Source organism: Vombatus ursinus, unplaced genomic scaffold, assembly GCF_900497805.2.
Source record: "Vombatus ursinus unplaced genomic scaffold, bare-nosed wombat genome assembly UNPS02014264.1, whole genome shotgun sequence".
NCBI classification, from domain to species: domain Eukaryota; kingdom Metazoa; phylum Chordata; class Mammalia; order Diprotodontia; family Vombatidae; genus Vombatus; species Vombatus ursinus.
The window spans coordinates 505,968-522,293 of NW_020954042.1; the positions used below are offsets into that span (position 1 = coordinate 505,968).

At 35.5% G+C, this 16,326-nt stretch overlaps 2 pseudogenes; both read right to left on the reverse strand.

Moving 5' to 3' along the window:
- Positions 1-7,863: 7,863 nt before the first annotated feature.
- On the reverse strand, positions 7,864-8,771 carry LOC114042152 (annotated as a pseudogene).
- Positions 8,772-11,273: 2,502 nt separating this feature from the next.
- On the reverse strand, positions 11,274-12,206 carry LOC114042129 (annotated as a pseudogene).
- Between the last annotated feature and the right edge of the window lie 4,120 nt (positions 12,207-16,326).

Below are 16,326 nucleotides of genomic sequence, written 5' to 3' on the forward strand. Positions count from 1 at the left end.
GGTTACCTCATTAACACCTGTATTTGCCTTATTTAATGTTCTTTTCCTTTTTCCCAGGCAGAAAAATAACTAAATAAAATCCTACTTGGTAAAGGAAAAATGACAATGTTACTTCAAGTTAGATGTGAAGTACATAGATACTTTCCATAAAATCTACAAACTCTGCTGTGTCCCCTATTCAAGTTAATTCCAAAAATAAATCATACTCACTTGCTTCTCCTAAAGAGTTTCCAGTTTACCAGGAAAGATGCAACATGTATAGCCACAAATGCCCACAACATAAAACAACATTATAAGAAATATTCAGGAGAAGAACAAAATCATATGAAAATTACATGGAAGGAGAGAAATATTATGCTTGAGTTCACCTGCAAAAACTTTATGGAGGAGGGGTAATGTGACCTGGAATTTGAAAAATGGAAAATATGACAGGAATGGAGAGGGCAATGAGGCAGAGTGAAATGTATGAATGCAGGCACACAGGGCACACAGGTGGGAGAGTTGAAGATGTTTTCCAAGAAAAATCAGCATTCTAATCCAGCTGGTGAGATGTTTGAGATGTCTAAACTACAAGCTAAAATATTTATATGAAACAGCCTTCCAGTAATGACTCTGGATGTGCCTTCATTTACCAAGGAATAGGAGGCTATTATGTCACTAAGAAAAGAAAAAAAGATATGGACTATAATGTTTGCATCAAGTATATTCCAAAGTGAATATACCCACTCTGAAGGTCAAAGGGTCCAGACCCAGAGAATTCTTAGTGGGTTCATACTCCAGCCTCATTCTTATCACTGCTACTTGAGATGATCTGGATTGAAATGAGAATCTCTTGTTTAAGAATAAGATTCTGTTCTTTAACCTGAAGAAGCAGACCCTTACCCCAGACAGCATGAAGAAGACCTGAGAGATTAGAGCAATAAGTGAAGAGCTCTAGTGCTCTGTGGGCACTAAAGTAGGGTCTGCAAGGTATATACATTTCTTGGGTACTTATTTGAAATGGGACCTTACTGGAGGAAAAAGAGGGTGTCACATTGCCAGTCATCATCAATGTCATTATTTCTTTTTAATTGGTTTTGTTATTCACAAGTGAGACTCTTTGCCCTCTCTCCCTTGTGACCCAGCTTAATGAGATCACCAGCAGGAATGTGGGCAGATTTCTAAACAGTGATTCTAAACATTCATATCACCCATAGGATCATATAGATAATTTGATGTTGAAAGAACCTAAGGGATTACCTAGTTCAACTTCTTCATCTAATAGATGAGGAATTTGAGGACACAAAGACCTTGAATGACTTACCCAAAGCCACACAACTAGGAGACAGAAACTTAAATAAAGAGAGTGATTAAGAAAGATCAGTAATTCTATGACAATCAATGAGTAAAAATCAAATTTCCAAGAATGTTGAGTAGCCAAAGATATATCTAATGATTTTTTCTTTTTTCCACTTTTTTATTAATTTATTTTGCTTTCTCAACAATCACTTCCATAAGCTTTTGAGTTTTAAATTTTTCTCCCCCTCCCTCCCCACCTCTCTTCCCAAAATAGTGTGCAATCTGATATAGGCTATATGTATATATTCCTTTTAAACATTTTCTCACATTAGCAATGTTGTAAGGAAGAATTAGAATCAATAGGAGGAAAAACCAAAAAGAGGAAACAAAACATAACAGAAGAAAAAAAATAGCCAATAATATGCTTTTATCTGTATTCAAACTCCATAGTTCTTTCTTTGGATGTGGATAGCATTTCCCATCATGAGGCCTTTGGAGATGTCTTAGATCCTTGTATTTCTGAGAGGGGTTAAGTCTATCAATGTTAATCATCACACAACGTGGCTCTTACTTTGTGCAACATTCTCCTGGTTCTACTCACTTCACTCAGCATCAGAGCATACAAATCTTTACAGGTTTTTCTGAAGTCTGCCTGCTCACCATTTCTTATAGCACAATAGAATTTCATCACATTCGTATACTACAACTTGCTCAGTCATTCCCAATTGATGGACATCCTCTCAATTTCCAATTCTTTGCCACCACAAAAAGAGCTGCTGTGAAAATTTTTGTGCATGTGGGTCCTTTTCCCATTTTTATGATCTCTTTGAGATACAGCCCTAGAAGTGCTATTACTGGGTCGAAGGGTATGCACATTTTTATAGCCCTTTGGGCATAGTTAAAAACTGCTCTCCAAAATGGTTGGATCATTTCACAACTCCACCAACAGGGCATTAGTGTTCCACTTTTCCCACATCTTCTCCAACATTTATCACTTTCCTGTTTTGTCATGTTGGTCAATCTGACAGGTGTGATGGGGTACCTCAGAGTTGTTTCTCTAATCAATAGTGATTTAGAGCATTTTTTCATATGACAACAGATGACTTTAATTTATTCATCTGAGAACTGACTGTTCACAACCTTTGACCATTTATCAATTGAGGAATGACTTGTATTTTTATAAATTTGACTTAATTCTCTATATATTTTAGAAATAATGTCCTTGTAAAAAATTGTTCCCAATTTTCTACCTTCCTTCTATCTTGGTTGCATTGGCTTTGTTTGTGCAAAACATTTCAATTTAATGTAATCAAAGTTATACATTTTGCATTTTGTAATGTTCTCTACCTCCTGTTTGGTCATGAATGCTTATGTTCTCCATTAATCTGATAGGTAAACTATTCCTTGCTCTCCAAGTTTGCTTACAGTATCAGTCTTTACATCTAGATCATGAACCCATTTTTAATTTATTTTGTCTACACCTGGTTTCTGCCATACCCTTTTCCAGTTTTCCCAGCAGGCTTTATCAAATAGTGATTTCTTATACCAGAAGTTGGGGTGTTTGGGTTTATCAGATAATAGATTACTATAGTCATTGACTACTGTGTCTTGCAAACTTAACCTATTCCACTGATCCACCACTCTATTTCTTAGCCACTACCAAGTAGTTTTGATGTTTGCTTCTTTATAATGCAATTTAAGATCTGGAATGGCTAAGCTACCTTCCCTTCACTTTCTTTTCATTAGTTCCCTTGATATTCTGGATCTTTTGTTCTTCCAAATGAATCTTACTATGATTTTCTCTAACTCTATAAAATAATTTTTGGTAGTTTGATTGGTATGGTACCAAATAAGTAAATTAGTTTAGGGAGAATTGTCATTTTTATTATATTAGCTCGGCCTACCCATGAACAACTGATATTTTTACCATCATTTAGATCTGACTTTCTTTGTGTGGAAAGTGTTTTGTAATTGTGTTCATGTAGTGCCTGGATTTGTTTCAGTAGGTAGACTTCTAAATATTTTATAATGTCTACAGTAACTTTACTTGGAATTGCTCTTTCTATCTCTTGCTGTTGGGCTTTGTTGGTAATGTATAGAAATGCCAATGACTTGTGTGGGTTTATTTTATAGCCTGCAACTTTGCTAAAGTTGCTTATTATTTCAAGTAGTTTTTTACTTGATTCTCTAGGATTCTCTAAGTATACCATCATGTCATCTACACAGAGTGATAGCTTTGTTTCTTCTTTGGCTAGAATAATACTTTCAATTTCTTTTTCTTCTCTTATTACTAAAGCTGACATTTCTAGTACCATAGTGAATAACAGTGGTGATAATGGATGTCCTTGTTTCACCCCCAATCTTATTGGAAATGGTTCTAGTTTGTCCCCACTACATATGATGCTTGCTGACAGATTTAGGTAGATGCTATTTATTATTTTTAGGAAGACTCCATTTATTCCTATGCTTTATAGTATTTTTAATAGAAATGGGTGTTGTATTTTGTCAAAAGCTTTTTCTGCATGTATGGAGATGATCATGTGTTTTCTGTTAGTTTGTGTGTTGATATGATGAATTATGCTTATAGCTTTCCTAATATTGAACCAGCTTTGCTTTCCTGGTATGACTCCTACCTGGTCATAGTGTATTATTCTTGTGACAAGTTGCTATAATTTATTTGTTAATATCTTCTTTAAAATTTTTGCATCCATACTCATTAGGGAAATTGGTCTATAATTTTTTTTCTCTGTTTTTGACTCTTCCTGGCTTAAGTATCAGCACCATATTTGTATCATAAAAAGAGTTTGGTAAGACTTATTCTTCACCTATTTTCCCAAATAATCTATATAGTATTGGAATTAATGGTTCTTTAAATGTTTGGTAATGTAAAAATATATAAAATTCACTAAATCATTATTCATTAGAGAAATGCAAATTAAAGCAACTTTTAGATATCATTTTTTATCTGTCAGATTGGCTAAAATGATTGAATGGAATGTTGCAAATGTTGGAGAGGATGTGGAAAAATTGGAACATTAATTCACTGTTGGTAGACCTGTGAACTGATCCATCCATTTTGGAGAGCAATGAGGAATTAAGCTTAAAGAGTTATTAAACTGCTTATAGCCTTTGACTCAGCAATACCTCTACTAGGTCTACTTCCAAAGATGATTGGGGGAAAAAGAACATTCTAAAATATTTATCACAGCTCTCTTTATAGTAGCAAAGAACTATAAACTGAGGTAATGCTTGTAAATTTGGGAATGGCCAAATAAGTTGTGGTATATTATTGTGATGGAATACTGCTGTGCTAGAAGAAATGATGAGCTCATTTATTGCAGAAAAACATGGATAGACTTTCACAAAATAATGAAAAGGAAAATGGGTAGAACCAAGTGTGTGCTCTAAAAAGTAACAGCAATATTTTTTAAGAAAAATTTTGAGTGAATAAATCATTTTGACTGTTTTAAATACCCAAATTAATTACAAAGGATGTATGAAAGAAGACACTATCTGCATTCAGAGAAACAACTGATTAATAGAAGTATGTATAGAATAGTTTTACATACATACATACATACATAAATACATATTTTTGTCTAATGGTAGCCATCTCTAGGGAGGGCGGGAAGAAAAAAAGGACAAAAAAGAAAGTTACATGATCACTTTATTATATGGAATAGCAAGTTGTACACAATAGATTTGTAGTTTCACGTACAACCAACTTTTTTTTTCAATTCTATTATGTTATGAAAATGCGGGGTTTTTTAAAGTTCAAAATAAACTATATAAAAATTTAAAAAATTAAAATAAAAATGTGACAGAGATAGGTATTGTCTTAGATCTCTCAACTCTTTATCTAATGTTGTTGATCCCTTTGCGTGGACTTACCTGTGGTATATGGTTCAAATTCATGGGCTTCTGATCCATTGTGGTAGACTAGAAAATACAGTTGAGTAAGGAAGGAGTAATAGTGACTCTAGTCTGAGCTCTTCAATCCAGAAACTTTTTGACTTCAGGAAAGTTGTTTCTTGTATCTTGATCTTGGTTCTTTTTCCTTTAAAATGAAGTGGCTGCACTAAATGAAACTAAACTCAATTCTATCCTCCTTTCAAACATATACTAGAACTACTCTCATTTGGACTTCTTCAAGTAAGAATGAGGGAAGAATACTTACCATAAGTTTCCTTTGCATTACACATTGTTTCTGGACTTGTTCTTTTATTGTAAATGTAACTCCCAGATGAGGAAATCCCCTTTGTCAACACAGGTCAGCACCTTCATTTCAACATAAAGAGTTTCCATCTTAGGACATGAAAAGATGAATTGACTTATCCAAGGACACACAGACAATATGTCTCAGAGAACACTTGACCCCAGGTCTTCCAGGCTTTGAGGGGTACACTCCCTATGTTTTGTTGTTTTTATTCTTATTTTTTCAATAACAAAGGATACAACAGATTTTAATTTTGTGCATTTCTAAAAAGTACATTTTGCTCATTTTGCAAAATGTGGAGTTATGAGACAAATATGGAGTGTGGAGTTCTGGGATGTTAACAGGATTTTACTGAGCCAGTCTCTAACATGAGAATGAGGAAACAGCAGGCCAGAGACAAAGTGCCAGTAATCAGGTAGCCATTTCATGAGTTTCATTATGAGGAACAGATTTGCAGATTGGGAATTCTCCTGATCAGAAGTCCACCTTGCTGAAGTGAAGACAGAGATTTTGTGCATAAATCAGAAGTGGGAAGGGAAGGGGAAAGGAGGATCACAAACAATCATTTCCCAGGCTTGAGCTGTTTCCCATGACAAACCCACAAATGGAAGACAATACAATTCTGGAGTTCAGTCTTTGGTGATCGTGACTTGGTGGGTCACAGGACCAGAGTTCTATGATGGGAACAGGTTCTACAATCTTTGATTTGCTTCACTTAAGGTACATAGGAACAAGGATGTCAGTGATTGTGAGCATTTTCAAAGGTTTGATTGATCATTTCAACTACATTGTGAGCTTGTGACTCACAAAGAGGCAATTCTGAAAAATCTAATCTATTAATATATTCATTACACATATGGTATCGATTATTATAAAAATGATGATTCCCTTCCCAGGGGCAAGAGGAAGAAAAAATGAAATTGAAAGAATCATCTAAAATATATAAGCCTCTTTGGAAGGAAGATAGTGTTGAGGTTTTATTGTCCCAATTGCCTAGGGGAAAAAAGGGCTTCTTTACCCCTGTATACAGAAGAGTTGTCCTCCAAGATTAGAGGACCCTGGCACTCATGACCAAATGAAACTCTCCTCATTCCTAGTCACTCAAAGACATACTTACCAATGCTGCCCATCCCCAACACCATGTTTAGCCAGGTTGTCTTAAACACCCCCAAAACATGTATTTTTAGCTCAAGGGATCATCATTTTGGGAATCAATCACTACTAAGTAAAAGTCAATTCTCAAAGTGCTTACTTCCCTCTGGCTCTGGATCTGGAGTAGCAGGTACTGTGTTAAGCACTTAATAAATATTATTTCATTTGATTTTTACAACAACCCTAGTAGGTAGGTTCTATTATTATCATCCCTATTTTATAGTTAAGGAAGCTGAGGCAAATAAAAGTTAAGTGACCTCCTCAGGGAAGAATCTTTTATGGTACATACTACTTTGAAATTTTTCCATGCACTTTCCTATGCTTCATGAAGATAGAGTGGCTTAGCAGAAAGATCTCTCAACAAAATGACAGAAGATTTTTGTTCCATTGTTGACATTAATTTACTATCTTCATGGTCTTGGACAAGTTATTTAATCATTTAGAACCTCTAACTCTTCATATGAAAAATAGAAAAACTAATATGTATTCCATAGCATTGTTGAAAGGATAAAAAAATTGTAAAAGATAATTTTAAGTATTCAAACCTAAAAGAAATGAGAAATTATTTTTCAATCAATATCCACTACTTTGTGAAAAAGTCAGGGCCTACCTCAGTTGAGGAAACCAAAGTCCAGAAAAAGTACATGATTTGTCCAAGACCATACAACTAGTTAGCAGCAGACATTTTTTTAAGTCCACATGGCAGTTAATTCATGGAATGATTTTTTTTTCTGATAAACAAACAAGAATGCAAAATCTGCACAGGGAGAGAACTACACAGAAAGAGGAGGGTAAAAAGGCAATTTGATTACACAAATGTCTGAAAATGGTGTTATCTACTATACCTTGACCCCTCCAATGAGATTTAACAAATAACTGTTAAGACTTTTACAAGTGAAGTATTCAAGTGTACCTCTGAACTGTGTATTATTCTTAAAAAAGACTTAAAAGTTTTATTTCCCTATTACAAAAGATGATAGAGAAGAAAGTACCAAAGGAATCTCTAGAAAAATTATGTCTTCAAACATCAGGAAGTGTGAGCAAAGTTCATTTTCTATAAGTGTCCAGAAGAACAAGAACATTTTTGAAAGTTGAGAAGTATGTCTTGGATTAGAAGACTTTGTAACATTAGTAATGCTCAATCATTAATACAAAGCCAGAATTATTGGAAGGCCATTTGGAAGTCTCCTCATTCACAGCTTCAGCATCTGGAGAGCTCAACATCTCTTGAAGAAAGAGAACACTTTCTTGAGTCCCACTTTGACTTCTTTGTTCCTCGAGGTGTAAATGAGAGGGTTGAGAGTAGGAGCGAATGAAGTGTATATCACAGACACAACCTTATCCTTATCCAATGAGTAGCTGGAAGATGGCCATATATAGGTGTATATTACAATGCTGTAATACATGCTGACCACAATGAGGTGGGAGGAGCAGGTAGAGAAGGTTTTCTTTTTGCCCTCAGTGGTGTAGATTTTCAGGACGCTGGAGATAATGCAAGAATAGGAGAGCATGGTGATCATGAAATTCCCCACTGCTAGGAATACATCTCCTGTTATTCAGGTAAGTAGGGCTGCAGGAGAGCTTCATTAAAGCAGGGATCTCACAGAAAAAGTGATTGATTACATTGGAGTGGCAGAAAGAAAATCGAACCATAAGGCTGCTATTAATGCTGGTGGTGAGAATGCTGATGGACCAAACACCAGTAGCTAACAGCATACAGACCCTCTTGTTCATCATGGTGCTATAGTGGAGAAGATGGTAGATGGCCACATACGGATCATAAGCCATATCTGTGAAAAGCAGCAACTCAACTCCTAAGGACCAAGTGAAGAAATACAGTTGGGCCATTCTACCTTCATAAGATATGGTCTTTCTACCTGCCATGTTTTCAAGCAGCTTTGGTAGAATTGTGGAGGCGCACAGGATATCAACCACAGCTAAGTTGACTAGAAAGAAATACATAGGTGTGTGCAATGTGGAATTAAAACTGATTGTAACAAAGATGAGGATGTTCCCTGAGAGGGCCACTGTGTAGAGAGAGGAAAAAGACAAAGAACCAGGGCTGAAGGTGAGGAGCTTCAGAGAATCCTTTCACAAAGAACTCAGTAACCAGTGTCTGGTTCATCCATGCCATTGGGTGGGAAATTATGGGTGATTTGTACTATGTCCTAGAGATTCCACTCACTTCCCAGCTTAATTGTAGCCTAGTAAAAGAAGAAAACAAATGGATTGAAGATTAGTAGTGAATTATGCTTTACAAGTTTTTCATCAATGAAAACAAAATTTGACCTTGGTTGGTATTCAATGTTTTCTGCCTTAAATTCCCTCCTACAAGTCACTAATTTTGCAATCCCCTGTATCATCTCCCTCCAAACCTTAATTTTCTCACCTGTTAAATGAGAATTCAGCACTGTCATGAGATCCAAAATAGATAATGAATAAAAAAAGTTGCAAGTTATGAAGTGTCTTATACATATAATTTATAATTAATAACATCATCCTTATTTTAAATATAGAACTTCATGATTTTGTGTTGAATTACATAATAAAAGGGAATTCAGTCAGAAATAAATTTTGGGATTCATGTAATTAAAGATTGAGATAAACAGCCCAGGAAGTCATCTGATTCCTTTTGGTTAGGTATTTTTAATCATAAAGCTGGAAATGAACTTAGAGGTCATTCAGTTCAACCTTTTATCTTACAGATGAAGACACTGAAACCAAGAGAAGTTCAATATCTTGCCCAAGGTTTCAGAGCAGAGCTGGAAACTCAAACTGAAGTCCTTAGGCTCCATTCCCAATGTCTCTTTCCATCATAGCACACTGTCTTTCTCCAATAAAGAATGGTATTGATCTTCATGAAAGAGATCAAAATACTGGGGAATTTGAATTGTTCTTTTCACTAGTAAATTATAATAAGCACCTTGAAGTCAAACATCGTTTCATTTTTGTCTTTGAATCTTCAGAAACCAAAATATGTACTTTTTTTTTTCTTCCTGGACATATAATTTAACGGGTTTAGGGAGCTCCCAGTGATAAAGCTCCTTAGCAGATACAAGTCGGCATCTGCTCTGTACCTGGAACTCTGAATGGTTAAGGAATTTATCCAAAGCCACTAAGACAGTATGTGTCTGAGATGGGGACTTTGCTAATCATATGATTGTTGCTATTGTTACTGTTTGTTCTCTGTTCTCAAAGAGGACCAATGACATCAGGAAGGGGATGTACTGACTTGCAAGGGAATTGGATTTAAGTAAGGTAAGGCCATGCAAAGTCATCAGACTCAGTCTCTCCTATTAAGATTACAACGTAATTGAAATTATCCAGCTTACACCTTACTCTGCTCTCTATATCTTGTTTATTCACAAATTGTTTTTCTAGCCATAAGTCTGATAAATAATATGCTCCATGTTCTTCAAATTTTCTTGTAATATCTCTTTTTATATCTTGGTTGCATATCCATTTTGACCTTTTCTTGGTAACGGGAGTAAGATATTGGACTACGTCAAATTTCTGTCTTACTGCTTTACAATTATCACAATAATTTTTACTAAATAATGAATTGTAATCCCAAAATCTTAAATTGTTACACTTGTCAAATATAAGGATACTATATTTACTTCCTCTTATACAGTGTTTGTCTATTCTGTTCCATTGATCTAACTTTCTATTTCTTAGCTAGTACCAGAGAGTTTTGACAATTATTCTCTTATATTATAGTTTAAGATCTGATATTGTTAAACCTCCTTCTTTTATTTCTTTTTTCGTTAATTCCTTTGATATCTTGGCTTTTTATTCTTCCAAATGAATTTTGTTGTTATTTTTTTTCTAATTCACTAACATATCTTGGTAATTTAATTGGGATGGCATTGAATATATAAATTAGTTTAGATAAAAGTATGGTTGTGGCCATGCCTACCCATCAACAACTTGGAACTGGTACTATGGTTTCATTAGTATAGGGAACTTTCGGGAAGGAAGTTACCTTCATCAAGGCAGATCAAGGCTTACTCCGAAATTTAGTTTTAAAGGGTTTTCCAGAGTACTAAGAGATTAGGGGGCTTATTATAAGCTGCAGGGTCTGTATGCACAAAAGATTAGAATTAAATCTAGGTTTTTTGACTCCAAGGGAAAATCAAGACTCTGTCAAGTTTGTCCTATTTCCTTTTGGACACATGATAAGAGAGAGTGACAAAGAGACAGAGACAGAGACAGAGAGAGAGAGACAGACAGAGAGAGAGAGAGACAGAGAGAGAGAGACAGAGAGAGAGAGAAACAGATAGATAGATGATATATAAATAATGAGAACAAAAGATAAATATAACCTGAAAGGATACTTAGTTCTTTCACTTAATCTTGAAAAGGAGAAAATATTCAGTCATAGAGCTATAACCCAAGTAACAATATGAAGCTGGTAGCAACTATTTCTAATTGAAATAATGCTTAAAAGAATATCAACAACCCCATAAATCTGAGCCTTGTAACTCCAAATAGATAAGATCATGGTAAGCATCAAAAGGATATTGCCAATGCAGATCATTTTCAAAAGTTGAATTTTTTCAACTACTGGCATAAATAAGCTTATACCATACCTCTACCCAATAGGAAGAGGCTTGAAAATAACTACTTAATTTCTAAAGAAGGGGAAAAGCTTCCTAAAGGCGATTTTGACTTCCTTGTTCCTTAGGGTATAGATCAGAGAATTCACAGTTGGGCTCAGCATAGTGTACAGCACACCAGCCAGTTTACTCCTCTCTGGATTATAGCTACAAATAGGACTTATATAGGAATAGAACACAGCTGTGTAATACATAGACACCACAATGAGATGGCATGAACAGGTAGAGAATGCTCTCTTTTTTCCCCTCTGATGTCTGAATTTTCAAGATGCCAGAGATAATGAACCCATAGGACACCAAGGTCAGAAGAAAATTTATAAACCATAGAAGGCACCTACCAAGACAGTCATGACACTGTTAATATAAGTAGAAGTACAGGAGAGCAACAAGAGAGGAGGGATCTCACAGAAGAAATGAGTAACCACATTGGGTCCACCGAAGGACAGTCGTGTCTTCAGACAAGTATGTATAGAGTAATTGAAGGCACAGATGAGCCACACGCCAGCTGCCAACGCACTGCAGAGTGTCTTGCTCATCATAGTGCTGTAATGCAGGAGGTGGTAGATGGCCACATAACGGTCATAAACCATGACTGTCAAAAGAAGCAGTTCTGATGACACAGACCAAGTAAGGAAGAAGAGCTGGGCCATGCAGCCCCCATAGGAGATGGTGTTCTCCTCTGAGAGCAGCCCCTCCAGCACTTTGGGCAGAATGGAGGAGGTACAGACAATGTCCATTGTAGCCAAGTTGACCAAAAAAAAGTACATGGGGCTGTGGAGGCTTGAGTTGAGTGTGATGGCTGTGATGATCAGGACATTGCCTGTGAGGGCCACCATATACAAGGAGAGGAAACAGCCAAATAATGGAATCCAGAGTTTGGGGTGTTCAGAGAAGCCCTGCAGGATGAATTCTGTCACCTGTGAGTGCTTACTAATGGTCATTGAGCTGAGAGGGTTTTCTGGATCAGACAGGAGGTTCTTGGATTGGACTTTCAAATCTTAACCAAACTGTATGAATATGATTGGAAATAACACTCAAGTGAGAAGAGATTTGATAAATGTGTATGGTTGATTTAAAACTATTGTCACCCAAACTGTGGACTAACTTTCACAATGGGAACACAAGAATAAAGTATAGAACACTACAGCTTCCCCATACACTCACAGCACAATCAGATCCCTTAAAACTAAATCTAGAATTAATCTGTATTAACAATTTCATCTTCCATTAGGTCCTCTTGCTTTCTGTATTATTTTCACCTATTTCTGACATCTCTCCATATGAACCACTGAGAAGTCAAGCAATATGATATCAATTATATGTGTGAAATCATGCAAAACACTTCAATATTAGCCATATTATATAAAAAAATTTATATGACTTTATTGATATGCTACCTTTTGTCAACATGTGGTTTCCCTGTCTGTTTTTATTGAGACTATTTCTGATTTTCCTTTGTCAGAGTTCATGATTACTACTCCTGCCTTTTTACTTCAGTTAATAGATTCTTCTCTCTCCTTTTTTTTTAAACTCTGTGTCTTTCTCTTTCAAGTGCATCTCTTAAAAACAACATGTTGTAAAATTCTGGTTTCTATTCCATTCTGTAAATCCACTTCCATTTTATGAGTGGGCTCATACCACTCACTTTCATAGTTTTGATCACTGTTTATTTTTCGTCATCCTATTTTCTTCTCTTTATCCTTCTCTTTTTTTATCCTGTCCTTCTTCCAAACTTTGTTTTACATCTGACTGCTGCCTTTCTTACTCCATCCTTCCTTTTATCAACCCCCTTTCTTTTATTCCTTTCTTTCCTATTATATGCAGAGAGGGAGAGCAACAGAGAGACAGAGAGAGAGAGAGAGAGAGAGAGAGAGAATCTACATCTATATGTTCTTCTATGTGTGAATTAATTCTGATTTCAGTCAGATTTAAGCATTATCTGCCCACTCTCTCTAATTTTCCCCCCATTGAAAGAGATTTTACTTGCATTTCTCTTTTATGATATAATTTTCCCATTCTCTCTCTCTTCCCCTTCTGCCTGTGTATTTATTTTTTCACCCCTTTCATTTTTTTAATAACATCCCAGCATAATTGACTCACATCCATTCCCTCTGTCCATGTAGACTGCTTCTAACTGCTTTAAAAATGATAAAGGGGGTCAAAGGGAAGGAGAAAATTTGGAACTTAAATAATAAATATTTGATAATAGCATATATGAAGTACATTTATTTAGAAGATTTATATGTTCAATATTAAATTTTAAAACAAAAAAAGTTCCTCTCCTTAAATTTTTAAATAAAGGACTTTTTGAAAATGAATCCAACTCTTAAATTGAGGAAGCTAAGGCCCAGTGTGGCAAAAAAAAAAAAATGGCCTTATCAGAGAGCTAAAAGGAGAACTAGACATCAGATCACTGGACTCCTATTCCACAAGGTTTCAAAATAATCATGATGTCTCTCACAATTACTCTTGGTCCTTCAATATATCGCACTAGAATATATGACATTCAGACAATTTAAATCAGTTAAACACACAATTCAGCCAAGGAAATGTAAAAGAAGATAATTTGAAAATAAAAGGGTTTTTAGTTGTTTCTCCTATTTCCATTCTATTCCAGCTATATTTTGAATTGCAATTTTGCTGTGAGGTTGATGATGAATTATGGTTGTGACAGTTTCTGTCATAATATATTCAGATTTTGGACAGGGTTCCATCTTTTGTATTAGGATGTCAGTTAAATATGGTGAAATATATTAAGGTTATATTTAGACAACTGAACATGAATTTTAAAAGTCAATTTCACGGGTGAGAATAGGACTCTTCTGTCTAGACAACATTGAAACAATACGGGAAAAATAGAGATTTTAGTGGATTAATCAGTCAATTCATGTCAACAGTAGGGCATGAGAATGAAAACCATGAATGTTTCCTTAGGCTTCATTGAGAGAGATAAAATATCCAGTGTAAAGGAAATCATAATCCTATTGAACTCTGAATACCTAAAATACTGTGCTTTTTTTCTGAGTATCACATTTTTGCAACAATATTAAGAAATTGGAATTCATCCAGAAGAGGAAAACCAGGACAATAAGTGGATAGAAAAATAAGCATGAGAGTCGACTGAATGACCCAGGGGTATTTCCATGCAAAAGGCATATAGTTGGGACAAAATATGTCTTCAAATATTTGAACCACAGTCAAAGCTGTAGAAGAGGAATAAAACTTTACCCTAGAGAGGAAAACGAAGGTGGAAGTTATAAGGATAGAGATTTCAGATCAATTGAATTTTAAAACAAAAAGAATATTCCTCTTCTTGAATTTCAAAAAATGAAAGAAAGGCCTAGTACATCTGCACAGCACTTCTACAGATCAATAGAAAGAAAGCTTCCCGTGAATTAAAGCATTTTGCAAACTGACCATATTCCCTCAAATGTTTTTCTCATGAAACTTCTTAAGTCTAGTTCTCAACTGGAAATGCAACAGGGCCTTCTAATGAAATGGCATGTCTCTCCATTCTCCTTCAGTCAACTGTAACTTTACTTTCTTACTCTTTTTAGTCTCCAAATTTAATAAGCATGGAGCAATGTCAGGAGAACTTGGTATAGAAAAGGTGGTCTTTGCACTGGGGGATGGGAGGAGTATAAATTAGTGTCTAATTCAATGATTTATGGCTAAATGTCTAATTCATCTACTACGAATCTCTCTTTCATCCCATTCAATTGTGGCTACAACTCTCTGTCCATGTGGGAAAGTGATGTAGGCTGCAGCAGCAGGCTGTGCAGGGGTTCTTCACCTCTTTTTTTCCATTATAGACTCCTTTGACAATTTGTTGAAACTTAGAGATCCCTTTTCAAGACGTTTTTTAAAGGAGAAAAGGAGATATACAGAATGACAAAGGAAATGATGTTTAAATCCACCAAGCAAAGTATCTTTAAAAACAAAAAATTTTCTTGGACCCCAAGTCCAAGAACACCTGAGATGGAGGCTTTTTTCCATAGTTTAATTCTTCAAAGGAGAATGAATGGCCACATATTTGGGGAAAGTATATGAGGGATAAACTTTAAGGTGGAATAAACTCTGAGACCTCTTCCACCTCAGAAACGTTAGGATTCTCTGATTAACATCTAGTTACTCTTTTCTTAGTTAGAGGAACCTCTGGCCTTGGAAATGCAACCAAATGTATCACTTTCAGACAATAAGAGGGTGTTTTAGGAGCAGAACCCAGTCTTTCCTCAGGAAAAAAATGGGAGTTAGGTAATACATGGAGACCTCACTAATGATTTGATATGTGGGGTACCTCTGTGGCTACAACTGCATATTCTTCTTATGTTCAAATTCCCATCTCAAATCATCATTGTCATCATCATCATCATCATCTTTCTCATCCTCATTCCCACTGCAGGCATAATATCCTCTACGTTTGCAAAGTTTACAAAGACTGTCTTCCATTCTCCTGGTAGTCTCAGAAACCATTCAGTCTTCAGGCTCCCTCTTCACTGCTCTAATTCAGTGCTAGACCCTTGTCTCTATGTATAACATAGAGTGAAAAAGTAAGGCAATATAAACATGATCCAGGCCCTCAAAACAATTTCATTGTCATGAGTTTATTATTTGTTTCTTTTTGTAGGAGAAGGTATGGGATTTTCATTTTACCTGAAAAAGTTAAAATCATTTCCTGATTCTCTTGTTCCATAATTCCCATTGATCTCTCTCTGCATGAAAAGTATGTCCTCATTAATCGTGATGATGATGATAATAGCTAGGATTTGTATATAGCACATTAATATATGTTATATGGTGCTTTAGTTTTTGCAAAGCCTTTTACAAATATTATTTCACTTTGTTCTCTGAACAACCCTAGCTAGTAAGCGATAGTAGTATCCAAATTTTACAGATAAAGCTGAGGGAGATAGATTTGCCCAGGGTCACACATATAGGAAGTGTCTGAGACCAGATTTTAACTTAGGTATTCCTAACTCTAAGTCCTCTTGGTTCCTTGTTGGTCTGTAGAACTCTACTTTGACAGAATCCCAATGGGTAACTTTAAGTATTTCCTTTTTT